At 36.2% G+C, this 26,524-nt stretch overlaps 1 protein-coding gene and 1 pseudogene across 9 annotated transcripts in view; both read left to right on the top strand.

Moving 5' to 3' along the window:
• The window catches only part of LOC109423958 (aryl hydrocarbon receptor nuclear translocator homolog), a 747,249-nt gene that overhangs the window by 286,682 nt on the left and 434,043 nt on the right, over window positions 1-26,524 (top strand). The gene's annotated exons all lie outside the window — the stretch shown is intronic.
• On the top strand, window positions 1,072-26,524 carry LOC134288678 (serine/arginine-rich splicing factor 6-like; annotated as a pseudogene).

Below are 26,524 nucleotides of genomic sequence, written 5' to 3'. Positions count from 1 at the left end.
CAAAAAAAATATCTGAATACCTAGCGATCGTTCTGATCCAGTGTGTGAAAAACCTAGATAAACTGTAGGCCAACAGGCTCGTGACGGAACCAAATCCTGAGTAATCCTGTAAATAATTTTCCGCGTTTCCCTAAAAAAAACATCTGTGCACGTGGTCTAATTGTTTCTGAAACTCCTTTGGAGGTTATTCTTTGTGTACTGATTTTTCTCCACAATCATGGCTAAAAATGTTCTCTGGCATTTCGTTAGAAGTTTTCGACAGATTTTGCCAAAAATTTCCGCAGTAATGTAATTAAAAATTTATGTCCGATTTCTGCACATACTATTCCATCAGAACTTTCGCTTGATGTTTTCCAAAGGAATTCTTGACATAATTATATGGTTTGCTTAAGCAAGTCTATCACAAATTCCAACCAAAAGAGTTCCACCACGTCAATTGCTGCAATAAGTAAAAACACCCTTCCTTTAGAGACTTTGTCAAAAAAAAACATCTGCTAATTTCCAGAAAATCTGCGCTAGCACTTTATCCATATGGATTTTTCCGTCACTATTATGAATTTCCACGAAGAAGTTACAAAAGGCTGTTTCCTAGGAAAACTAATACAGCTTCCTGTGTAACTTAGTTGGCAAAAGTGCAAAAGCAGGAGTAAAAGCAGGAGCAAAGCAGAAGCAAAAGCATGAGCAAACGCAGGAGCAAAAGCATAAGCTAAAGCAGGAGCGAAAGCAGGAGCAACAACAGGAGAAAAAGCAGAATAGAAACAGAGAAAAGGCAGAAGCAAAAGCAGGAGCTAAAGCAGGAGCAAAAGCAGGAGCATAAACAGGAGCAAAAGCAGAGTAGAAGCAGAGATAAATCAGAAGCAAAAGCTGGAGCAAAAGCAGGAGCTCAAGCAGTTGCAAAAGCAGGAGCAAAAGCAGGAGCTAAAGCAGAGCAAAAGCAGAGCAAAAGCAGGAGTAAAAGCAGAGTAGAAGCAGAGAAAAATCAGAAGCAAAAGCAGGAGCAAAAGCAGGAGTTCAAGCAGGAGCAAAAGCAGGAGCTCAAGCAGGAGCAAAAGCAGGAGCTAAAGCAAAGCAAAAGCAGAGCAAAAGCAGGAGCAAAAGCAAAGAAAAATAGATCAAAAGCAGAAGCAAACGCAGGAATCAAAGCAGGAGCAAAAGCAGAAGCAAAAGCATGAGCAAACGCAGGAGCAAAAGCATGAGCAAAAGTAGGAGCAAAAACAGGAGCAAAAGCAGAGTAGAAGCAGAGAAAAAGCAGAAGCAAAAGCAGGAGCAAAAGCAGGAGCAAAAACTGGAGCAAAAGCAGGAGCAAAATCAGGAGCAAAAGCAGTGCAAAAGCTGGAGCAAAAGCAGAGTAGAAGCAGAGAAAAAGCAGAAGCAAAAGCAGGAGCTAAAGCAGGAGCAAAAGCAGAGTAGAAGCAGAGAAAAAGCAGGAGCTAAAGCAGGACCAAAAGCAGGAGCATAAACAGGAGCAAAAGCAGAGTAGAAAGCAGGAGCAAAAGCAGGAGCTCAAGCAGGAGCAAAAGCAGGAGCTCAAGCAGGAGCAAAAGCAGGAGCTCAAGCAGGAGCAAAAGCAGGAGCTCAAGCAGGAGCAAAAGCAGAGCAAAAGCAGGAGCTCAAGCAGGAGCAAAAGCAGAGCAAAAGCAGAAGCAAAAGCAGGAGCAAAAGCAGGAGCTCAAGCAGGAGCAAAAGCAGGAGCAAAAGCAGGAGCTCAAGCAGGAGCAATAGCAGGAGCAAAAGCAGGAGTAAAAGCAGGAGCAAAAGCAGGAGTAAAAGCAGGAGCAAAAGCAAAGAAAAATAGATCAAAAGCAGAAGCAAACGCAGGAATCAAAGCAGGAGCAAAAGCAGAAGCAAAAGCATCAGCAAACGCAGGAGCAAAAGCATGAGCAAAAGTAGGAGCAAAAAACAGGAGCAAAAGCAGAGTAGAAGCAGAGAAAAAGCAGAAGCAAAAGCAGGAGCAAAAGCAGGAGCAAAAACTGAAGCAAAAGCAGGAGCAAAATCAGGAGCAAAAGCAGAGCAAAAGCTGGAGCAAAAGCAGAGTAGAAGCAGAGAAAAAGCAGAAGCAAAAGCAGGAGCTAAAGCAGGAGCAAAAGCAGGAGCAACCACAGGAGCAAAAGCAGAGTAGAAGCAGAGAAAAAGCAGGAGCAAAAGCAGGAGCTAAAGCAGGTCCAAAAGCAGGAGCATAAACAGGAGCAAAAGCAGAGTAGAAGCAGAGAAAAAGGAGAAGCAAAAGCAGGAGCTCAAGCAGGAGCAAAAGCAGAGCAAAAGCAGGAGTGAAGGCAGAGTAGAAACAGAGAAAAAGCAGAAGCGAAAGCAGGAGCAAAAGCAGGAGCTCAAGCAGGAACAAAAGCAGGACCTAAAGCAGGAGCAAAAGCAGGAGCAAACGCAGAAGCAAAAGCAGGAGTAAAAGCAGGAGCAAAAGCAGAGAAAAGTAGAGCAAAAGCAGAAGCAAAAGCAGAAGCAAACGCAGGAATCAAAGCAGGAGTAAAAGCAGGAGCAAAAGCAGAAACAAAAGCATGAGCAAACACAGGAGCAAAAGCTAGAGCAAATGCAGGAGCAAAAGCATGAGCAAAAGTAGGAGCAAAAGTAGGAGCAAAAAACAGGAGCAAAAGCAGAGTAGAAGCAGAGAAAAAGCAGAAGCAAAAGCAGGAGCAAAAGCAGGAGCAAAAGCAGGAGCAAAATCAGGAGTTAAAGCAGAGAAAAAGCAGAAGCAAAAGCAGGAGCTAAAGCAGGAGCAAAAGCAGCAGCTACAGCAGGAGCAAAAGCAGAAGCAAAAGCAGGAGCCAAACCCGTGCACAAGGGAGGGGTTCTGGGGGTTAAACCCCTCCCATTGCTGATTCATATACTAGGCGCCCCTCCGCCCTTTGCCTAAATTACGAAAAACCCCTCCCTTGATACCTTTTCTATGTACGGGTCTGTCAGGAGCAAAAGCAAGAGCAAAAGCAGGAGTAAAACAGGAGCAAATGCAGAAAAAAAGCATGAGCAAAAGCAGGAGTGAGCAGCGTGAGTTGTTTCTTCTCCTGTGACGCATTTCTCCCCCCAGTTCCCCATTAACTGCTGCATTTCGCTGTGACCATCAGGGGCTGGGCACCCATTGGTAATTAGTATTTTGATGGGTTGAGGCAAGCATTTTATTGTAATCAGTTTGACCGAACCGAGCGCGCTCGTACGCACCTACAACAATCACCGTGTGGACGTGGAAACAGCGCGCACTAACTATGCGACTAGAGAGGTAGGTACCTCCACTACCACCCATTCGTCGCCACAGGTCACACCACTCCATGGAACATGTGGAGGTAATGCGAAGCGCGAGCAACCAAATCCAATCCAATAAGCAAATTAGTATTCAGTTTCGGTACACCAAGCATTGGGACCCCGAAAGGAACCCGCAACCTCCCCGGCTTCACCGTCGCCACTCGCCACAACCGATAGCTCATCGATGATTCATGGATATTCATGATTTCAACCCGCCATAGTTCCCGAAATGTGCGTGGAAGATTAGTCACGACCCACCGGTAACAACCGTTTTCTTCGAGCTTAATCTAGGTAGTTTCACGCACATACCTACCTTATGGCTTATGGAGGAGGATTACAACGTCGAGTAATGTCGGTCGACCACTAAGACGATGACGACGACGACGACCACAACGACAAAAGGGACGGCAATTGAACTCGCGTTATTTTCGGCTAATCAAATAGTTAATTAATTACTTATTCATTGTTTGGTGGCATGCACGTTTGGTACAGCAGCCAGCAGCTCTGAAGGGTTCGGTGGCTATGTTTGGAAGGGCTGGCTGCCTTGTGCAACAAATTTACAGGGAGGGCGATTGGTTTGGTAATGGCTCAACGGTTTTGAATGGAACAAGTGCAACAAGTTACTCCTATCCTCTTGACCTTCCGATTACTTCAGGGATTCCTTCAGAGATTTTACCCGAGGTTACTCACAGAATTTTTCACGGACTTCTTCAGAGTTTATTCTCGAAATTCCATCTCGGGTTCCACCCAAGACTGCTTCAGGGATTCTAAACGGGATTATTCTGTGATTCTTCCCCGGATTCTTCACGAAATTTCTTAAGGAAATCCTCCGGGGATTATATCTGGGATTTTTCTCGGGACTCCTCTAGCGATCCTTCCGAAATCACTTTTGGGATTCTTTCAGGAATGCTCTCGGGATTCAATAAGGGATCCTTCCGAAATTTCTTCTGTAATTTCTCCAGAGCTGTCTTCAAAATTCTTTCAGAGATTTCTCCCGGAAAATTTTCAGGAATTCTCAGGATTCCTCCAGGAACTGCTTCAGGGATTTTTTTCTGGACTTCCAAACGAGATTTCTTCTGAGATTTCTCAAAGAATTCCTCACAATATTTTTAAAGAAAGTTCTTTGAGGACTCCTCTAACAAGACGTAACGCGAGACAGGACACAACACTTATTATTCTTACAACGTTAAAAAAAAACGTTAAAATTACCTGTTTGAGTCGACCGGTTTCGGGCTCGTTATTGCCCATCGACAGGACGATGTCCGACCCAGGTCGATGGGTAATAAGCCCAACACCGGTCGACTCAAAAAAGTAGTTTTATCTCCCTTTTAACGTTGTAAGTATAATAAGTGTTGTGCCCTGCCTCACGTCGCGTCCCGTCTTATTAGTGTTGTCAGGGTTCTTACGTTAGGGCAAATCACAAGAATTGAAGTCTTCAGGGACTCTTCCCGGAGTTTTTCCAGAAGATCTCTCTGAAATTTCTTCCGGGATTCTTTTTGTGATTTCTTTAGAGATAACTTTCGGGGTTCATTTCGGGATCTTCTTAAAATTTCTTCTGAGATTTCTCTCGGTATTATTTACCTCACGGATACCTTCCGAGATTCCAAGGTATGCTCCCGGTATTCCTTCAGGGTTTCTTCCTGGGATTGTTGCAAGGATTCCTTCCAGAATTCCAAATGAGAACCTTTCTGATGTTCGTGTAAAGCATTGTCCAGTTAGAATCCGGAGGCAAAGGATAATTTATTGTGACGCTCTAAATGATCATAATCATATTTTTTTCACTGCAGTCTGATCATAAACAAGTCCTCTATTGACGGTGAAAATTTCATCGATTTTCTTGCTACGAGTGAAAAGTTATTTCAGATTGAAGACATGCGAAGGAAAAAAATGTTGCACTAACACGCTGAAAATTTAGGGTGGTCAGGTACGACAGTCGCGAAAAATGTTAATATCTCCTAAACCATTATGTGTGATGTGCTCAGATGTTGTTAACCATGCCATGAGGAAGTGTCCAAGGAAGATTAAAGTTTATGTTCATGGATAAATCTGCTTGGAATTCCAAGATTTGGCAGGAAGTTCGAGCTCTGGACATCGTTTTCTCACATCACGATTTTGACACCAAATGTGTACAAAGATGATAACCTCAAGAATCGCGTGCTGCTTTTCAAAAATACCCACAAGGGATCTGAAGAGGTTTGAGCTACTTTGGTGAGCTATCACGACAGCTTGAGATGTGCAGTGGTGTCATCACTGTTGGATAGTGTTTATTAACGAAAAAACACTCAAATTTCGCTTCTGAATTCACTGATAAGCCCGTAATTTCGCAAGAAGAGAAATATTTGGTAAAGTTTCTTTGGATTCCTAATCAGACTGGTAGAGGGTCTCAGGACACTACAGAGATGACCCGATTGTTAAACAAATACGCCGAAGGGGTTGATGTTAAAATTTACTACCATTGTGCAGATTTTTAAGGAAGTTAACACGGAAAAAATGAGAAAATGTATTAAAAATCAAATTTAATAATTTTAATGATATTTTACCATGAAGCTACAGTAAATTATCTTTGTTTTGAGGGCTTAACCTTTTATGTTTGTTATTCCACCTCTGAGATATAAGTGATTATCTGCGTCCGGATTCTAACTGGACAAAGTCCTTCCGGGATTTCTCCCGGGATTCTTCTCGAGATTTCTTCAGGGATTTCTTCCGAGATTCCTTTAGGGATTTCTCCCGGAATAACTTCTGAGATATCTCACAGGATTCCTTCAGGGATTCCTCCCGGAGCTGCCCCAGGGATTCTTCCAAAATTTCTCCAGATAATCCTCTTGAGATTCTTTTAGGAATTCTTCTCGGGACTCTAGAGGAATCCAGAGAAGAATTTGTAAATTCTTCTGAAATATCTTTTGATTTTTTTTTTGTACAGATTTCCCAGAATTTTTCTGAATATTTTTCAGAGATTCTTCCCGGGATTTCTTTCGGGAATAAAAATGAGATTTCTTCTTGGACTACTCCAAAGGATCCTTTCGATTTTTTTTTATTTCTCTTGGGATTCCTTCAGAGATTCTTTTCGTTTTTTTCGAAATTCATTTATTTTCGATTTTTTTTCTTGGGATTACTTCACAGATTCCTTCCGGGATTCCGCCCATAATTTCTTCAGAGATTCCTCCAGAAATCTTTCAGGCATTTCTCCACGGATTCTACTCGGATTTGCTTCAAGGATTCCTTTCGGGACTTCCAAAGAGATTCCTTCTGGAATTCGTGGACAGTTTTCTCTGAAAATTGCTTTAGAAAGCCCATCAGGGGTTCCTCCCGGGATTCTCGAGATTTCTTCAGGGATTTCTTCGAAGAAGCCGTTTTGGATTCCTTCCGGAATAATTTCAGATATTTCTCTGGATTCCTTCATGGATTCGTTCAGGCATTTATCCAAGGATCCTTATGAAATTTCTCTACTGATTTGTCTTAAGTTTTTTTTTTGAGATTTCTCTACTGATTCTTATCGGGATTCCGTTTCGAATTTCATCCAGAATTTTACCAAAGATTCTTCAGAATTCTTTAATGGTTTCGCCCAGGATTTCTCCCGAAATTTCTTCAGGGGTTCTTCCCAGGATTCCTTCACGGATTTGTTTTGAAGCTGCTTCAGGGATTCCTTCCAGAAGTCCAAACGAGGTTTCTTCTGGTTCTATTCCCGAGATTACTACACAGGATGCTATCGAAAATTTCTTCAGATTTTCTTCTCGGAATTACTTCACGGATGCCTTTCGGGATTCCTATGTGGATTCCAGAGATTGACCTCAGGATTCCTCCTGCGATTCCTTCTGGATTTGTTCAAGGTTCCTTCTGGGATCCCAAATAAGGATTCTTCCGGGTTTCGTGCACAGTTTTCTCTCAAAATTTCATCATAAAGGCCTGCAGAGATTCCTCCCGGGATTCTTCTCGAGATTTCCTCAGAGATTTCTTCCGAGATGCTTTTATGGATTCCTTCTTGAATATCTTTAGAAATTTCTATCCGGATTCCTTCAGGGATTCCTCCCAATACTCCCCCAAGGAATCATCAGAATTTTTTTCTCAAGATTTCTCTTGAATTTCTTCCTCAATTTCATCTCGGATTCCAACCGGGATTCCTTCACGAATTTCTGTATTCTTCCTAGTTTTCACCCAGGATTTCTCCCAAAATTATTTCTGCGATTCCTTTTGGGATTAGTTCACGGATTCCTTTTGGGTTTCCTTTATGGATTAGATTTCAGGAATAGTTCCTGGTATTCTCTCAGATAGGTTTCCTGGGATCATTCTCCTTACGGGATTTCAAATGATATTTTTTCTGGGATTTGTACATGGATTTTTCCTTATTTTTTTTTAAGTCGTTCAGCTATTCCTTCTGGAATTCTTCGCCGGCTTTCTTCAGGGATTTCTCTCGAGATTTTTCAATAGATTTTTCCCCGAATAATTTCAGAGAAAACGAAAGCAAATTTTCTCAGAAATCCAAAAAAAAAAATATGAACTGGAAAAAAGTTTCCACAAAAGAAAAGCAGGAAAAACTATGCCCGAACTCGTGGAAAATTTTCGAAAAAATATTTTTGAGAAGGTTATTTTAAAAGCTTTTATTGCTGAAATTTTTGGAATGCTTTTTTTTTCGTTTTTGAGTTATAGCCAATTTTGTTGAAAAATGTCCAAATGTGCCATAAAAGTCTTTTCTTTGAAAAATCATAACTCAAGAACGAATAATCGTAGAAACAAAGTTTTTTTTTAATGATAATGAAAGCAAATCTTCTAATATGAAATGGAAAAAGTTTTCCACACAATTTTTCACCGTTGAGAAAATTCATAGAAAAAAGCCGGAAAAACTATATCCGAACTCGTGGAAAATTAAAAAAAAATATTTTTGGGAAAGTAATTTCATAAGCTTTGATTGCTGAAATTTTTGGAATGCACTTAATTTTCGTTCCTTTGTTATGGCAAATTTTGTGAAAAATGGCCATATAATATAGGCTTACATGGTCATTTTCACATAATTGACCATAACTCAGAAACGAGAAAAAAGTACATTCCAAAAATTTCAGCGATCAAAAGCTATAAAATAACATTCCCAAAAATATTTTTTTGAAAATTTTCCACGAGTTCGGACATAGTTTTCCGGCTTTTCTTTACGAATTTTCTCAACGGTGGAAAATATTGTGGAAAACTTTTTCCACTTCATATTTTTTTTTATTCCTGAGAAAACTTGTTTTCATTTTCATTTAAAAACTTTGTTTCTACGATGCTTTGTTTTGAGTTATATTTTTTCAAAGAAAAGGCTTATATGATACATTTGGACATTTTTCACAAAATTGGCCATAACTCAAAAACGAAAAAAAAGTGAATTTCAGCGATAAAAGCTTATGAAAAAACCTTCCTGAAAATATTTTTTCGAAAATTTTCCACGAGTTCGGGCATAGTTTTTCCGGCTTTTCTTTACGAATTTACTCAACTGTGGAAAATTTTGTGGGAAACTTTTTTTAGTTCTTATTTTTTTTTGAGAAAATTTGCTTTCATTTTCTGAAAAAAACTTTGTTTCTACGATGCTTCGTTCTTGAGTTATGGTTTTTCAAAGTGTCAGGGGAAAACAAAAAAAAAAGATTTCCACGTGTTTTCCGGGAAAATAGGCGACCCTGAATTTTCCTCAATTTTTTTTTTGTTCATATATCCATGAACCCTGCCTGTGGAAAAAGTTTCATGAAAATCTGAGACCCTTTGGCTCAATTTGTACGATAATAAGAAAATGCTCATATGAAAATGTAAAAAGTTCATTGTCGCAGTTAGGACAAAACTCTTAGAAAAAGTAGAACATCAATGTCGCAATTGACGATTTCCTACAGACACTATTGAAAGTATATTTTTAAAACCTTCAATCATACTCGACGACTTTGATAGATTTGTTTCAAACAGATTTGTTTATTGTTAATCAGAATTTTGTTGAAATCGGAGGGTTTGCTAGTTGTTGTTGGCAAGAACCTTATACATTTTTTTGTCTTCTTTCTGATATCAACATATCAAAGTATCCTGTCTTTTGGATGACTTTTTTGGAATTATGAAACATAAACATGATAACATCAAGGCAAAACTGGAAGCATTTCCAATTTTTGTTTTTTTTTTATTTTTTTATTCTATCAAATTTAAAAAAAATCGGTTGTAGAGAAAGGAGCAAGCTTTCATCTGAATTTGCTTCTTGATAGACAAATGTTTTTCAGTTTTTCAAATTTTTTTTTTAATAAAATAAAAAAATGGTGTGTGCAAAAATAAAAAAAAAACTACCAGGAAACAAAAACTAATACATGTGTATGAAAACCGATTTTGAAAATATTGCTCCCTTATTTAATAAATGAAACAAAAAACAAAAAATGAGGAAATGCTCCCAGTTTCGCCTTAAGGGTAACTCCCGAGATGTTTGTGCCAAAGTCCGAAAAGTGTTGCTAACATTACCAATTTTAGAAAATTTAGATTTTTTTCTGGTACTTTCTTTCTAGAAGAGTAGAGTAAGATACCTTTCAGGTAGATTTATTTCCTTTTGGAATCGTCGAGTGTTGCTGTCAATATAGTTGATTCTTCTGAACAACTTGACCATACTGTTGTGGACAGAATCTTCAACGGAATTCGAAGACTACCGAAAAAAAAACTTTGATGTGTTTTCTTGAAATCTTAAGTGTAACTTCCGATTTTTCATATCATATTGCTACATTTTTCCTGCAAGATGTTCGTTAGATTTTTTGTTGTTGTTATGTATTGATGAGAAATGTTTTAGAATAGGAGAGAAACCTGCTGTTTCATAGGACTAGTGAATAATATTTTGTTTTGTTTTATATATATATATATATATATATATATATATATATATATATATATATATATATATATATATATATATATATATATATATATATATATATATATATATATATATATATATATATATATATATATATATATATATATATATATATATATATATATATATATATATATATATATATATATATATATTTATTTTGGAATCCCGTTTCATTGCCAGATTAAACATCTAAGGCTTTCCCATTATTTTTTCAGTTTTTAAGAGGGCCCATAGCCGGGGATATAGGGTATTGGTTCCCTTCTTAAGCATGTGGCTCCCATTTTCATCCTACGTAAAACGAAGGATTGAGGCGCTGTTTGTTTTGTTTCTTATTTTTGTATTTTTTGTTAGAAGTGAGCACCCATGAAAACAAAAAGAACGGAATCAATCGGTGCCGTAATCGCTTGTTTTCGAATAGGATGAACATGGGAGCGTGAGATTACTGATGGAACACATACCCTAGAATAATTTCATTTGCAAAAAATCGGCATTTTTAAGTTCTGTGAAACATTTTTATTTTTTTTCTCTGATTTTCAATGTAGGATCTTGAGTTCGTTACCCAATAACAGTTTTATTGTAAATTTCAACCCTCTGCTTCAGACATAGTTTGAGTTTTGACAGTGTATCAACTATTTGGTGCTATTTTTGAAATTTTTTATTTTGATGATCGGTTGAATTTGTAAGTTGCTTGCCAGCAGTTACATGTACGGAGAACGTAGATAGACCTGGTCATCGTATGGGTTATTCAACGATCTCAAGACACATTATGTTACACACGTGTTTGAATCTCAGAGCTATAAAGTATGAGTCTCCATTTGGGAGCGGACGAAAGTGGTGAGCTTGTTCTAGATTGTTTTTTTTTTCTTTTTCTTTTTTTTTTCTTGTATGAATTGACTACCATCTGGCAAAGCATAGATGGTAAAGTGCATGACTTCTTCAAGTTATGAGTAAGACTTCCAAATTTTGGAAAACGTTAAGCCTTTTTTCACAAGTTTTATTGCAAATTTAATGAAAGTTTCAAAATTAAAAAAAAAACATTGGGCAAGAAATTATGACCTTTGATTGTCATTCGAAATAATAAGTATCTTTCCAATTCAAAAAAAAGGGTTTTCAAAACTTTTAGAACATTGTTCCATATATTAGAATCATGCCATCTTCTTTATTGAAGCCAAAATTTATCATCTTCATGCCAAAACGTCCCCATTTAGAAGAAATCCTTCTCAGCGTCGGCATCATCATCACCCATCATCAGATATGTCGAAAAACATCTTTCCAATATTATTTCACAAGAAGAGTATTTCCCACTTCACCGCTGTCGCTATCGATCGTTATCAGCTCGCATCGGTTCTCCCCTAGGTCCCTTCTACTCCATAGCTTCAGAAGAACTCTTCTTCTACCAAGGTTCCCCTTCCCAAAATATTTAAGGTGGCCGTAGCGCCTCCTGTCTTCCAATAAACACCAAGACCGTTCTGCAGCCAAGCACAAAGCACAGTCTGCTGACGCTGAGATGCTACTTTTCTTCCAGCCCCCGCCAGCGCCGTCGGTAGGCAACATATGAATGAACCAAGAAAGACCAAGCTAAGAAAAAAAAAACATACTGAAACGAACATCCAAATGATATACATTATGAGCGAAGCATATATATCTACAATAAAAAAGCATAAATCAATTCCACCCTCACTCGTGCTCGCGCGCGCTTGGTGCGGCAACTCCGGTCTTTCTTTTTCTATTCCTATGATGGTACGGCGTAGTAGCGGCAGTACCTTAACGTGTATCTCGAGAGCAACGTTCGCTTTTTCTCTACCAGATATTTCAAGACAAGAAGGATTCAGCACCGACCGACCGTGTGTAGCGACGACTAGATCTGGAACTTTTGCGCGCTGGTATTTGGTATTTTGCACCTCTCTTGCCTGTTCAGGCATCGTACCGTCGTCATCGCATCTGACAAGAGCGATTCATCCAGTTTCAGCCGTGGCACTATCCTCTACAAGGTTCTCTGTTGATGCTCAGGAACGCTTGGCGAAGCTCTTAGTTTCTGGTCCTGAAACAGTGAGAACAGTTGCAGATGTTGGGAGTGAATCAATGGGAACGAAAGGATTTGCCGTGGGAGCTGCTGGGCAAACCACGGTATCTTCGCATCCAGGAGGTAGAACAACACGACAGATGAAAAATAATGACTGGCTGTGTAAATTGTTTCGGGAACAAATGAGACTCTTTTTGGGATGTGTTCTTTCTGATATGCTTTAGCATCTTTTATTTTCTTACTAACGGGTTTTTCAGTAATAATTTGAAAATGGTCAAAAAAATAAAAATAAAAACATAAAACTTTAATGTGAGTTATTGTAAAGAAGTATATGCAGACAAATCGCGTGAGAGAAATAAGAATGCAGATAACAACATTCCGGCGAGATCAACCAATAATAAAGAGCTGACAATCTGGATAAATATGATAAAAATAAAAAAAAAACAACACGTCGATTGGATAATTTCAAAATGTAGGAATCTTTTCTAACCTTGTACGGATTTCCTAAAAAATAATTGAAAAATGGAAATTTGCATTCTTGTTTAATCTACCCCCTGATCACTTTGAAGACCTTCATCAAGGAGTACTGTTTATTAAACATAACATTTCCCAAAAAAATAAAAATTAAAAAAAAAAACAAAAAATGCAAAATAAAAAAAAATAATTTAAAATTTGAGTTTTAAGAATGATATGTTTAAAATATATATGAGCTGTTGCAAAGAAATCTTATTCTCCGACAAATAGTGTAGAAGGAATGAAATTTTTGGTAAAACCACGCTGACGAGATAAAAAAAATATGGATATATGTTCAAAATTAAAAAAAAAAGAAAAGAAAAAAAAAAGAAAGATTATGTATTTAAAAATGTGGCCTGTTGCTAAAACTCACAGTCACAGACAAACTACATGAGAGAGATGAAAATGCTGATAAAACACGCTGGCAAGCTGATGCAACTGTAAAAATCTTAAAACAAACAAAAAAATAAAATAATTCATGTAAAAATGTGGGCAGGGAACTTTTCAATCTTGAGCAATCTATTTATTTTAAAGCAACTTTTCTTTTTCTAAGTCTTCGCCTTAAAAGTCTCCCAGAAATCCGTAGATTCTCTCTCAAATTCATCTTATCATCAACGGCATCAAGTCTGGCACTTAACATTTTTGAAAAATGCCCCAAATTATTCACACAATACAGCCGCAGATAAACGATCAAATCAAGATTAATGCCATCCCATTACGGACACTTCATGTGTCGCTCATTCATCGGCACACGCCCCGAGGACAGCAGCTTGGCCCAATGGCCCATCGTGTCTGTCGGCCTCAAGTCAGTCTGTAGGTACGCCAAGAACGACACCCCTCTGGTTCCTTTTCCGCCGCCGTACTCCCAATGTAGGTATCCGGAATTCGTTCCACTTTTGGACGAACTGCTTTTTTTCCTCCTCTCGTCGCAACATACAACTTCATCAAAATAACGCCGATTTGTGCGTTTCGCGATGAGCGCGTTGGGCCCCGGAACGCTCCATCCGATGGCCTACCCGCGTTTGGGTTTGTACACACATGGGTGATACATATGACAAATGTTTCATTATCATAAAAATAATATTTGTAAAGCTTTTCTTTTGGCTGCGATCTTTTCTTTTGTGGTACGAGAAGCGCGAACGAAACGAGAGCATCGCGGGATGATGCACAGTGGTACTGACAACGGCTAAAATCATGTTTTCCTAGTAACTATTTTACGGTCTTCCTCAGCCTCAGAACCGCAATTTTTTTTTTTAATAAAAAACACATTATTTTCAAAATTTTGACCTTTTTGACGTTTTGATTTTTCCAGATTCTTCTAACTTTATTTCGATACCTATCTAAAATCAATTTCAAAAAGATTTCAAGAAGTAAATTTATGTAATTTAGTACAAGTACAAGTGGAAGTGTAATTAAATGAAATTTACTCGTCATTACTAGTTTTCCATTTTTAAATTAATTAATTTGATTTTTTTTGGCACTGACTGAAAAAAGTGAAGTGTTGTTTCTGACAGCATTAACTAATGTTCTAAATCTAACAAGTTCTACTGAGCAGCTTAAAGGTGATAGTTGAGAAAAAGTCACTGTTTATGCTTTGAACAAATACAATATTTTTAGTTATTTACCATTACATTGTTAGAGAAGTGCTGTTTTTGTTAACAATTTACTTACTGTGTTCCTTACTATCACATGAAGTAAGTAGGAAAGTTCCTTGCGTAAATTTTTTAAGAGTTCAAAACATCAACAAAACATTTTCAGAAGCATCTCCTGATAAAAATCTTCAAAGAATTTTGGATTTTTTTACTGCATTAGCATTCCCAGATAACATTTTGATGACCAATTAGTCTTGTAAAGGTTTTTGGAACCGTTATAGAACCTAATACCTTTTATTTTGGTTGTTTTTGATGATTCTAATAACCTCTTGTTATTTGGGAAAATTTAATGTACAATTTTTCTAAATTTTATAGCCAATCACAAATATTGAAATATCTGGGATCACTATTTGCTAACTTCACGGATTTCCTAAAAATCTTTTAGGAGGTGAACCAGCCTGTGGCTGAAAGCCTCACTAATAATGAAAAAAGAAATCTTTCTGGAAATTTTGATGAGATTGATAATGAACTTCAGAAATATGTTTACCGTGGATTTTTAGGAATTCTACAGTAAAAAATTCTTCTAAAGCTGAAGTAAACTCGAGTTCGTTTGGAAATTTTAATTTTTTTTTTCATTCCAAATAAACCTAATAATAAACTAAGTGATGATACTACACACCAAAATTTTTGAAATACTTCCAGCACGCCAAAAATCAGCAAAAGAAATTGCTGAATTTCAGCAACATTTTTGCTGAATTTCAGCACAACTTTGCTGATCAACTGTCAAAATTTCTGGATGGTTCAGCAAGTTGAAAAATAATTGCTGATACTCAGTAATTTGTATTGCTGAATGCAATCAGCACGCCTAAAATCAGCAAAGTTTGCTGATTACCAGCAAAAATATTTTGCAGTGTATAATGTAAGTTACTCTAGTTATTTTGATAATAGTGATGAATTCTTGAAATAAATGTTGATTTCTTGCAGTCTCAAAGCTGCTGCAATAGAAAGCTGCTATCGAGCGGTATCCTCGTTTCCGAGAAAGTTGTCCCTAACTTGATTTATAACTTATCCAAGAGAATATTTTCTGAAAAGTAGACTGATGGCTAACGGAATTCTCACCACAAGCAGCAACATCCAGAACATATTTTTTTTGCAATTTTAACTTTTTCCAAAAATATTCCATCTCCTGATATAAATCTTCAAGGAATTTTGGATTTTTTTTTGCTGCATTAGCATTTCCAGATAAAATTTTGATGACCAATTTGTCTTGTAAAGGTTTTTAGAACCGTCATACAGCCCAATACCTTTTATTTTGTTTTTTTATGTTTCTAATAACCTTTTGTTTATTTGACTAAAAAATGTTATTTGTGTAAATTGAAAGCCTAACACACATATTGGAATATCTGGGATCACTATTTGCTAACTTCACGAATTTCCTAAAAAAAATTCTGGAAATTTTGAGGAGATTGATTATGAACTTCAGAAATATGTTTACCGTGGATTTTTATAAATTCTACAAAAAAAAATCTTCCAAAGCTGAAGAAAACTTGAGTTCGTTTGGAAATTTTAATTTTTTTTTCATTCCAAATAAACCCAAAAGCATTAGTTCTTTTATTCATACACAAACATAAGAAATTGCGATTGAAAAAAGAACAGCGTTTCACTATTTTACCATACAATAGTCGAAAGGAGAATAAGATATAAAAAAAACAAGACTTATTCAATATTTTTCCTAGATTTTTCCAAAAGAATTGTTCTAGTCACGATTTCTTACTTCTGTTTCATATTTTCAAAAATATAAACAAATAAGTTTTTGGGAAGTTTTACGTAATTTTCTTGGACAACTGATCCATATTTTCTGCAATAATTTCACCAAAAGTTCATCTTAGTTTTTTTGGTGAATTTATTGTTTTGCTTTATGAATTATAAGCAATCCAAGAGAATATTTTCGGAAAAGTAGACTGATGGTTAACAGAATTCTCACCACAAGCAGCAACATCCAAAACATTTTTTTTTTGCAATTTTACCTTTTTCTAAAATTATTTAACAGAAGTTATTTTAATAATAGTGCCCGAAGACTCCCAAAATTATTTCTCAAAGGTCTGCGGGTATTTTTCTTAATAACTTCCGTAAACAATATTCAAGTATTCCATTCAAATAAACGACATGTATTTTAAACTTTTCCATCATATTGAAAGTTTGTTTAAGGAATTCTACAAATCTATGTTGTCGCCAAAATATTTAAGGACATCTACTGATTTTCTCTAATCAGTAATTTGTTAACTATTTTTCGGAAATACAGACGAAATGACGGAGTGGAATAAGAACGGGGTTTTAGTCGGCACTTCATAAGGTGTTCACGCGAAATTTTTTACAAGATCTTGCCATAAATAGTCAAAATAAAAATAGAAAATAAATTGTGAAATACTTATCAAATATTTTCCTGAAAATCTTCAGAGTTTATTTCGAGGGAATGCTCCAGGCAGGATATCCTCAAACCGTTTTATTTATTATCTAGATATGAATGATATTTTGCGAGAAATTATCGAAAAAGCTTGGGAAGTTCGTATGAAAATTGTACAAGCCACTTCTTGAACAATTATCCTTTTTTTCTATCAATTTTACACAGATATTCTCCATAAACTTAACTGACGAGTACCAAAACAATTTCGCCAGAGAAAAAACAGAAGTGTAACGGTAAATTTTACTAATTCTTTTCAAAACTTTTCAAAGGCTTTTAAAACTTCTTCTTAAGGACAGACTTGTTAGAATCCCAATATGGCCGACTTTGGCACCTACTCACGATTTCGAGCGCACAAATCTCTTTGTAAACAAAACCAGCGTACCTGATCTTCTTATTTTGGGCTTATTACAAGTGAACATGAACAGAATAATAAAATGCACAGTTGTTTGAAGCTTGCTTCTTGAGATTTGTGCGTCTAAAGTTCTGATGCACTGTTGAAGCGGGATTTTAAGACGTTTGTCCTTAAAAGTCTACAGAGACTAGGTTTCTTTACTATTTCAGGTATCAAAGATAATGTTACCGAATTTCGTTTAAAAATATTTCACATTCTTTCGACATTATTTCTACTTTTTTTAACTAAAATTCCGCAAAAATCTAGGATAACTCTTAAATTTACGTCCATCTGAATGATTGATACTGAGGAAGACTGCAAATGGTAATCGAAATAAGCGTATCTGTTAAAAGTTTGGCATTTAAGGCCGGATTAAAACCCTAGTAACATTTTAATGACCAGTTAGTCTTGTAGAGGTGTTGAGAACCGTCATAAAACCTTATACATTTTAATTTGTTTTAATGATGTTTTCACTTATTTAACTAAAAATGTTACTTGGGAGGTACAAAAACTTATTACACTCAATCGAACAAATTAAGTTTTTTTTTATTTTTTTTTTCCTTTTTTTTTGTAGAACGTTACTTTTAAGTCTTCTCTTCTTTCATTGTGTTGTGATAATATCAGTAAAGATTTCAAGCATTTTTGTTGAAATATTTACCAGGGTTGCTCGAATCGGTGGTTTTTGATGAAAGGTGAATTTATTTCAGAATTTCATGAGAAACCCCTGTACCTTGAGAAATCCCTATGAGAGTTTAAACGAATAGTATAGATAAAATGTATAGTTTAGAAAATTTCCAAGAAAACTTCTGCTGAAATTTCGTGAAATATCGAACGCTACATTCGAAGTTGTGTTGACAATCGTCGGAAAACTAAAAAGGTTTCAAGGTTCGAAAGTTTCAGTAGAGTTCAAGGCAGTCATTTTATAAGAAGCTGGGTATAAGTTTGATAGTTGCTATTCGAGTATCGTAAGATCAGCTGATCTGATGCAAGGAATCGACGGGTTCATTATTTAGAACCAGCAAGAATCTTTAGTGCTGGGGTTTTCAAATCGTTCACCGCAGTGCGCTTGGTGCACCACAAAGCCTCGACAAGTGCGCCGTGACACTTCAAAATTCTACCTTCTCTATGGTTTCGTATTCAATAAGCTTCATGAATGCTGAAAAATATTAAATCATTAAGTCCAATGAATTACAAATAAAAACCAGAGAAGTGCACGGTAAAACTGGTATAAAAAATCACCTCGATTCTAGTGTAGAATTCGACCGCAACCCTCGGGTGGGTTAATAAAACAAATTTTTTGCAATTTGGCACTATAAAACTCATTTTATACTTGCCGTTTCAATATCCTAACGGCCTACTTTCCCGTACTATCCAAACAAATGCATTATGGTTCATAATGCATCTCATTTGGGTAACATTATGAATCATAATGCATTTGTTTGATTGACAACCTGTGTTACCACAGTAAAAACTTGAAAAACTGTGATGGTTATAGCACGGCTTGCTTGATTCAGATTTCGTATGGGAGCACGTGGTCGTTCCCATTCAACCACCGAGAAGCACAATGATATTGATTGGAAATGATCATATTCTAGTGAATAATTTTGATCATTGCAAAAAATGTTGTATGCAACTCGTTGCAAAACTCGATTTTTACAGCACTCTTCGTATTTATCCAACTCGGCAAGCCTCGTTGGATAAATGTACGACTCGTGCTGTAAAAATCATCATTTTGCAACTCGTTGCATAAATAACTAATATCATATCATCTTTTTTATCAATTATCTTGTTTTCATCAAGAAGCAACTTTGAGTTAAAAAGGAATACTGCGGGGCTCTCCCAGATAATCGCAAAGAATATTGAAAGAAATTTTCTAAAAATCTTGTCAGTATTTTTTGGAACGATCTGCTTAAAAATTTTCCAGAACATCCGGAACTAAAGAAATCCTAAAAGAAATCGTCAATTAATTTTCAAAAACTTTGGCTGAAAATTAAAGGGTGTCCGCGATGAAATTGGCACACAGAAAATATTGTATTATTTTTGATTGCGTTCGCCAAAATAGCGAATTTTTTGACTGTGAATACCCAAGTAACAATTATACTTTTGTGGCAATCCTGAAGTAATTTTTAAGATAGAATAATAAAACTTAGCAATAAAGCTCTTTGTTCTGCAATCTAATCTTTGTTCTGCAGACTAATCTGGCCCACTCTTCAGGAGATCTTCAAAGCTGCTTTCGAAGACTGCTTTGAAACTAGTTGTATTTATGTACTTGCACTGATGATTGATTATAAGAACTTCATGAAACTTTAACAAGAATAGCTTAAAGCATGTTGATCTTATAGCTGTCTTTCTCAAAAGTGTCAACAGTGCATAATAAATGAAATTTTTTACCCAAGCATTATGCAGATGCAAACAAATTTTGTTTCATGGATGAAATGTTAATTGAACTGCAAATTAATTTTTATCAAATTGAAATGGCTAATGCATTAAAATTGCCTGACAGGTCATTGATGACAGGGAATCAAAATATTCCGTGCCATACCCATTTTTTCGTTGATATGCCGCCCAAAACATACGAAAATAACAAAGCGCCCCAAAAATAATATCAATCATTAATATACGAAGACATAAATTTCCTATAAAAACAAAAGGCTACGCCACTTTTTCAATTCTATCTAAACATGGCTGCCGTTCCAAGCGAACAAATCTCATGCAGCCGCCATCAATTGTTATTACCTTTAATCCAAACCCCCTCAAAACAATGATGGAACCGAGTCACCTTGCATGAAAGCTACAGCCTTTATTGAAGATTGTTTTTACTAGTTATGATCTTAAGGCAGATTTGTTCGTCTTAAATGAAACTTATTCATTTTATTCAAGAGTAACAGCCTTTGACAAATGTTTGTTTACGTTTTCGATGCTAGAAAGTTGTCTCTGTATATTTCGCGTCAAGGTGTGCTATTTCTATTTTGTTTCCCTGTATTTTTACAATTAATAATGAAGTGCAACTTACTAAAACTACACTATTTGGCATGAGCTTCAGCAGAGTCACAGTAAGTACCCATTCCATTTTCGATTCGCATAGCTGTGGCCTGTGTGAGGAACTGGTTGAAGGCAGGACGACAGCAGCCAGCTACTCGCATTTTTGATTGGCCGTAAAATCATTATTTCGTTGACATGATTACTTTTTAGCACAAGAATGGCTAAATTATCAGTGAGCAAACATGTTTATGTGTTTATATTTGCATGAGAACGCGGTTTTTCAACCAATTTGTTACATTCATTATTTGGATTGAAAAATAGTTCGTTGTCTTATCATTATTTCGCATAGTTCTTGTTCCAGAGTAATGGCTCTAGCTCAAGAACAGAAGGCTTCAAGAAGTTTTTAAAGGAGGATTAGTCAGATAAAATGCACTTGAATTAACGAAGCATAAACTTTTAATAAAATATGTTGATGTTATGTGTTGAAAATAACTTCAAATACGCCTTAAAACTTATTATAAGATTCAATGCTCTTGTAAATTCAGTTGTTTTATGCGCGAATTTCAACATTAACTTGAAGACAACTTAAAAACCGCAAACGAACGAAGATTGTTTTCTCTTGATAAAAACAACTACAAATGTTCCATGAATTGGTCATGCTGTGATAAAGCTTCCATAAAAATAGTCAAATCTAAAAGGAATTGAAATTGTTACTTGGGTAGTGTATCATGTGTAGCTAATACCATAAAATTTTCAATAAAATCGGTTGAGTATTGGCGCAGATATTGTCGATATCATAAAATGAGATTCTAGAAAATTTGGGCACCCATTTCAAAAAATTTCTTATGCTTTAGGGCCCCTTTAGTTGAATAAGTATAGAACTCGCAAGCAACTTATAAGCTAGCTAGGAAACTCGTCCTAGTAATTGGCTTATGATCTCTTCTAGCATTTCGGTGGATGCTGTCCTAGATTTTAAAGAATATCCCCAACAAGAAACTAGAAAAATATGAGAAAATTGGTATCTACAAGTATCTAAAAAAAAATAAGCCAGTGTCATAATCATGTCGGTTTTTTCAAGAAGGAATAACAGAGTTCTTGTTATGCTTTATAATGCATTGTTTGAGAATGACAGGTCTTGGACAGGTGCACCGTTAAGCAAATCATTTTCCGAATAAGTGCATCGCGAGGCAAAGGGTCTGAAACTCTGAAAACCCCTGCTTTAGCATATAGCAGCAACACCAGGCTGAGGTTGTCTGGAATCGATTCTCGGTTGACCTAGGATACTTAAGTACATGTCGAACACGGTTATGCGGAGTCGGGTTTCGGTACTTCCCAAGCATATATTTTTCAAATGGAATGCTATAATAATTAGGCACCATTAGGGCACTTGCCACTATAACTAATTCGGTTAATCTTTTGTATCTAAACGCGAGCCAAAAATTAAGTTATTAGGTTTAACATTAACTTAGTTATATAACGGCAAGTGCCCAAATGGTATAAGACTCTAGAATACTGAAATTTTGACTGATTAATAATTTATATTGGTTTAACACAATGAAAAAAAAATCAGCTTTGTACAGCATTCAAGACTAGAGAATTATATCAAGTTTGTATCATATTGTGTTATGATGTAATAATAATTTTTCATATCTTATTGTGCTACAATCTAGTTGTAGGATGATGATGTTAAAATAACTAAAATCGTGTGGAGTGAACCTTCTGTGATGGTTAGGACACTTGACTATCACGCCGAGGACCTGGGATCGATCCCCACTCCCGACAAACTCACAAAATGTGGGTTCTTCCTTCGAAAGGGAAGTAAAGTGTGGGTCCCGAGATGAACTAGCTTATGGCTGAAAATCTCGTTAATACAGATAAAAAAGAAAAAAAAAAGGATTTCCATAAATAACAATAGTTTACAATATGAAACGAAAATCAAAAACTTCTACCAATGATCACATTTTTTATTGCGTAACCTTGTCCTAGCTTTAGAATCGTGCTCTAATTTTAGGTAGAACGGTTTTCGAATTACATATAGCTAAAATTCGAGTTTTACACGATATACCTATTTAAAATTTTGTTTTTTTTTTTTTTTTTTCTAAATTCAAATATTTTGCGTTGTACTGATCCAGTTTTTAATCCTTTGGCTTGATTTGAAAGCTGAATATACTATTTTTCGTTCATCTGACCACAATTTTTTCCTCAAATTTATAAAGTCGTGTTATTATCGAGAATATGAGACAACTCTTTTTATTATTTTTTTTAATTTTAAAAACAATTGGAGATTTTTTTTTTCAACAAGAAAACAACAATTGAGATTTTTTTCTCAACTATCATTTGTTATATAAGACGTTAGCGAATTACAGTAAAAATTCAGCTTATTCGGAGCATTAGTTTCAGAGACTGATATAAACGAAGTGAACAACCTTGCTTAAAAAGAGAACGAACATCGATTTCAAAACATCAGCCTGTTTTCCTTGACGTGTTCGAAGTTTGGAACAAGGACATCATTCTACACTTAAAATAATCATCAGTGTACCGAGCTCAATATTACAGTGAACTAGTGTTAAACAGCAAACTACTAAAAGAATATCGTAAAAAAAAAAAACAAAAATTCAATAACATTCTCTCTACAAACATAATTATCAATTACTTTTTTTCTATTTTAACGTGATTTTTCTCCTAAATTACCTGTAGCTATAAAAAAAAAGTGCCATAAGGCTCCCAAAATCATTTCTCGAAGGTCTGCGGGTATTATTTTTAATTATTTCAATCAATCTTATCACAACATGATCGAAAGCAAAAAAATATAAAAACAGTTTGAGAAGATTTTGTAAGTATATCGCAATCCCCTTTTTGGAAACTTTTCCATATTTTCTTCTAATAATTTTGATGAAATTCGAATCTAAGAGTTTTTCCATGAGCTTAGCGGAAAACTGTTTAAAATAACGCCAAAAAACCTAAAACATGTTTTTTTTTCCATTCGAAATTATTAAGGAACTAAATATTTAAAAGATTTAAGATAATATTCTGTATTTCGTTTATACACATTTAATCCTCTAATACCCAACCCCGCCTTTAGACGGGTATGGTTTGTGCCTTTTTATAATGTTTGTTTCATGAACAATCAATTTTTTTTATATTTTTGGCTGATATTTAGGACTATTCTGTTTATTCCAAATAGTTTTCAGTGTATTTTATAACGTATTTACATTTTTTTAAATCATTTTAAAAATGTATGTTTAGGGCACCTCTCAGAAGGCATTGTTTATTTTACATTGAATAGCTACAATTTACACATTTTAATTTATCCCAAATCATTCTATCATAGTAAAATAGTTTAAGGGAGTTAAATACACCCTTAAAATATTTTCCTTAAAATAAGACGGAAAATAAAATTTTTCAAAAACCGAATATGCTTTCAGGAAAAATATAAAAGTGTTTGGATGTTCAAAAATAAAAATTGGAAAAATCAAAAACCGAAATTCACAAATCAAGACTTAAAAAGAATCACCTTCCAAAACATGTTTAAATCTTCGAATGAGTGTAATCAGTTTCGTACCTTTTAATAAGGCGGGTATTCTGCTTAGAGGGTTCGAAAAGTCGGTACTAAGATGTTTAAATCGATTTTAGATAAAGAAAAATGATATTATGATAAAAAAATTTAAAATTTGGGTATTAGTGGGTTAAGATTTTTTTTTCTGAATTTCTGCAAAAAATCAAGGACGTCATCAACATTCACTTGGATAACTGACATTGGGGAAGACTGTAAGTGGTATGTAATCAAGGTAGTCAAAATACGCATATCTGTCAAAGGGTATGCATTAGAAGGTGGAATTAAAAGATGCAAAAGTTTGTACTTTCATTCAAATAATTCTTTCCATGCGAAAATTTAGTTCTTTTTTATTTTTTCCTTGTCCAGAGTCACTTATTAGTCTCTCTCATTTACTGTTTCATCTTCATTTACATATATTTTGCTAAAATAACTACATTAGTAATCATTTCTTCAGTTATTTGTTATTTTTCCGGAATCTCTCCAAATATACTTTAGAAATCTATCCAGTACTAGCAATCCTTCAAAATAACTTTCAGGTACCGTCAAGGCACCATTCACCGTGGATCTAAGATGATTCGGGGCAAATAAGGTCTGTCATTTGACACCAGTCTTATAAACATTGTTGGTGCCGCTTTTAATTGCCTTCATTATAGGTTAAAATTAAAGTAATATCCACAGAAGTAGAAAATTTTTCGCAAAATTTGGTGATATAGTACAATTAGTAAAGAATAGTAGGGTCGCCTAATTCCGTGGTAGGTCACCATTCACCGTGGTAGTAGGGACCCATTCACCGTGTATGAAAAAAAATATTCTACTTTGTTTAAAAATGATCAAACCAACCCAGCCAAGGGAATTTTCTTAGTTTAAATTCATTTCAAATAATAACTTGCAAGATTTCATTAGAAAAACGAATGTTCAAATTTTCGATTTTTATAGATATATGGGACAATATGGGGCACGGTGAATGGAGACCATTGATTTTTAGGGTACCCATTTACCGTGCCTTTTTGTTTCAATTAAAAAGTACGAGTAATCGTACTTTCTTGTTAAACTTACTTCGGTAATGCAAAATACATACCTGATATGTGAATTTAATCGCTTCTTGATGGAATAAAAACGTTACTGCATTTAGTTTATCGCTTAAATCACCTTAGCGCAGTTTTCGTTTTTTCACTATGAATGCAGTGATCGAGCAGAAACCCGCTTCATGTAAACACACTTTAGTGTCAAAATGATACTTTTAAATGTTTTTAATGAGCATTTTGACATGGTAACAATACATTAGTGATGTATTGGTGAAATTGAAGGGAAATTGTCATATCATTCAATCATAATATGGAAATAATGAAAAAATATTCGAAGGCACACGGTGAATGGAGCCCCCACGGTGAATGGCGCCTTGACGGTATTTCATCAAGAATCCTTTTAGGAACAGGTCGTCTTTTACTTGAATTAGAAAAAAAAACAGATATTCTCAATTAAATTTGAGGATAGACAGTGTATTTTTATTTAAAAAAAAAACAATATTCATAAATGAACCGCTTTAAGAAACAAGTTCTGACTTCTAGAAGCATTTTTTTGGATTTCCTGTAACTCCCAGCTGATACCTTTGTGGCATTTGTCTGTCTGTCTGTCTGTCTGTCTGTCTGTCTGTCTGTCTGTCTGTCTGTCTGTCTGTCTGTCTGTCTGTCTGTCTGTCTGTCTGTCTGTCTGTCTGTCTGTCTGTCTGTCTGTCTGTCTGTCTGTCTGTCTGTCTGTCTGTCTGTCTGTCTGTCTGTCTGTCTGTCTGTCTGTCTGTCTGTCTGTCTGTCTGTCTGTCTGTCTGTCTGTCTGTCTGTCTGTCTGTCTGTCTGTCTGTCTGTCTGTCTGTCTGTCTGTCTGTCTGTCTGTCTGTCTGTCTGTCTGTCTGTCTGTCTGTCTGTCTGTCTGTCTGTCTGTCTGTCTGTCTGTCTGTCTGTCTGTCTGTCTGTCTGTCTGTCTGTCTGTCTGTCTGTCTGTCTGTCTGTCTGTCTGTCTGTCTGTCTGTCTGTCTGTCTGTCTGTCTGTCTGTCTGTCTGTCTGTCTGTCTGTCTGTCTGTCTGTCTGTCTGTCTGTCTGTCTGTCTGTCTGTCTGTCTGTCTGTCTGTCTGTCTGTCTGTCTGTCTGTCTGTCTGTCTGTCTGTCTGTCTGTCTGTCTGTCTGTCTGTCTGTCTGTCTGTCTGTCTGTCTGTCTGTCTGTCTGTCTGTCTGTCTGTCTGTCTGTCTGTCTGTCTGTCTGTCTGTCTGTCTGTCTGTCTGTCTGTCTGTCTGTCTGTCTGTCTGTCTGTCTGTCTGTCTGTCTGTCTGTCTGTCTGTCTGTCTGTCTGTCTGTCTGTCTGTCTGTCTGTCTGTCTGTCTGTCTGTCTGTCTGTCTGTCTGTCTGTCTGTCTGTCTGTCTGTCTGTCTGTCTGTCTGTCTGTCTGTCTGTCTGTCTGTCTGTCTGTCTGTCTGTCTGTCTGTCTGTCTGTCTGTCTGTCTGTCTGTCAAAATACAATAGTGTAGCTGGTCTGGCGATACCGTAGTACCATATACCGGACGGTCAATCAATTTCCATTTCCAATTTGTGTGGATTCTGGCAGGCGTTAGTGAAATTATAAAAAATACTTTTGATCACCAGCTCATTTGTAAATATCCCACTGTGCGACGGAGGTCGTTGCGTATCGAGGGTTCGTCGCACCTTCCGTATGCTCGCAGTCTTCCTTTCGTTCTTGTCTCCGGTACCCGACGCGTACAAAGTGATTCGTTTACCCTCCTACTTCACAGCCTCCCACTGCCAATCTGCCGCATCATATGTGCCTCCGAGAAATGTACGTACGCACCATAACCAGCCCGTCCGTCGAAGCCACTAGTGCCAGTGAGTGCAGGGTCGCCGGGTAA

This window comes from Aedes albopictus, chromosome 2 (assembly GCF_035046485.1).
Source record: "Aedes albopictus strain Foshan chromosome 2, AalbF5, whole genome shotgun sequence".
NCBI lineage: Eukaryota > Metazoa > Arthropoda > Insecta > Diptera > Culicidae > Aedes > Aedes albopictus.
Note: the sequence above shows the minus strand (reverse complement) of the source record. Positions and strands in the feature narration are given on the sequence as shown.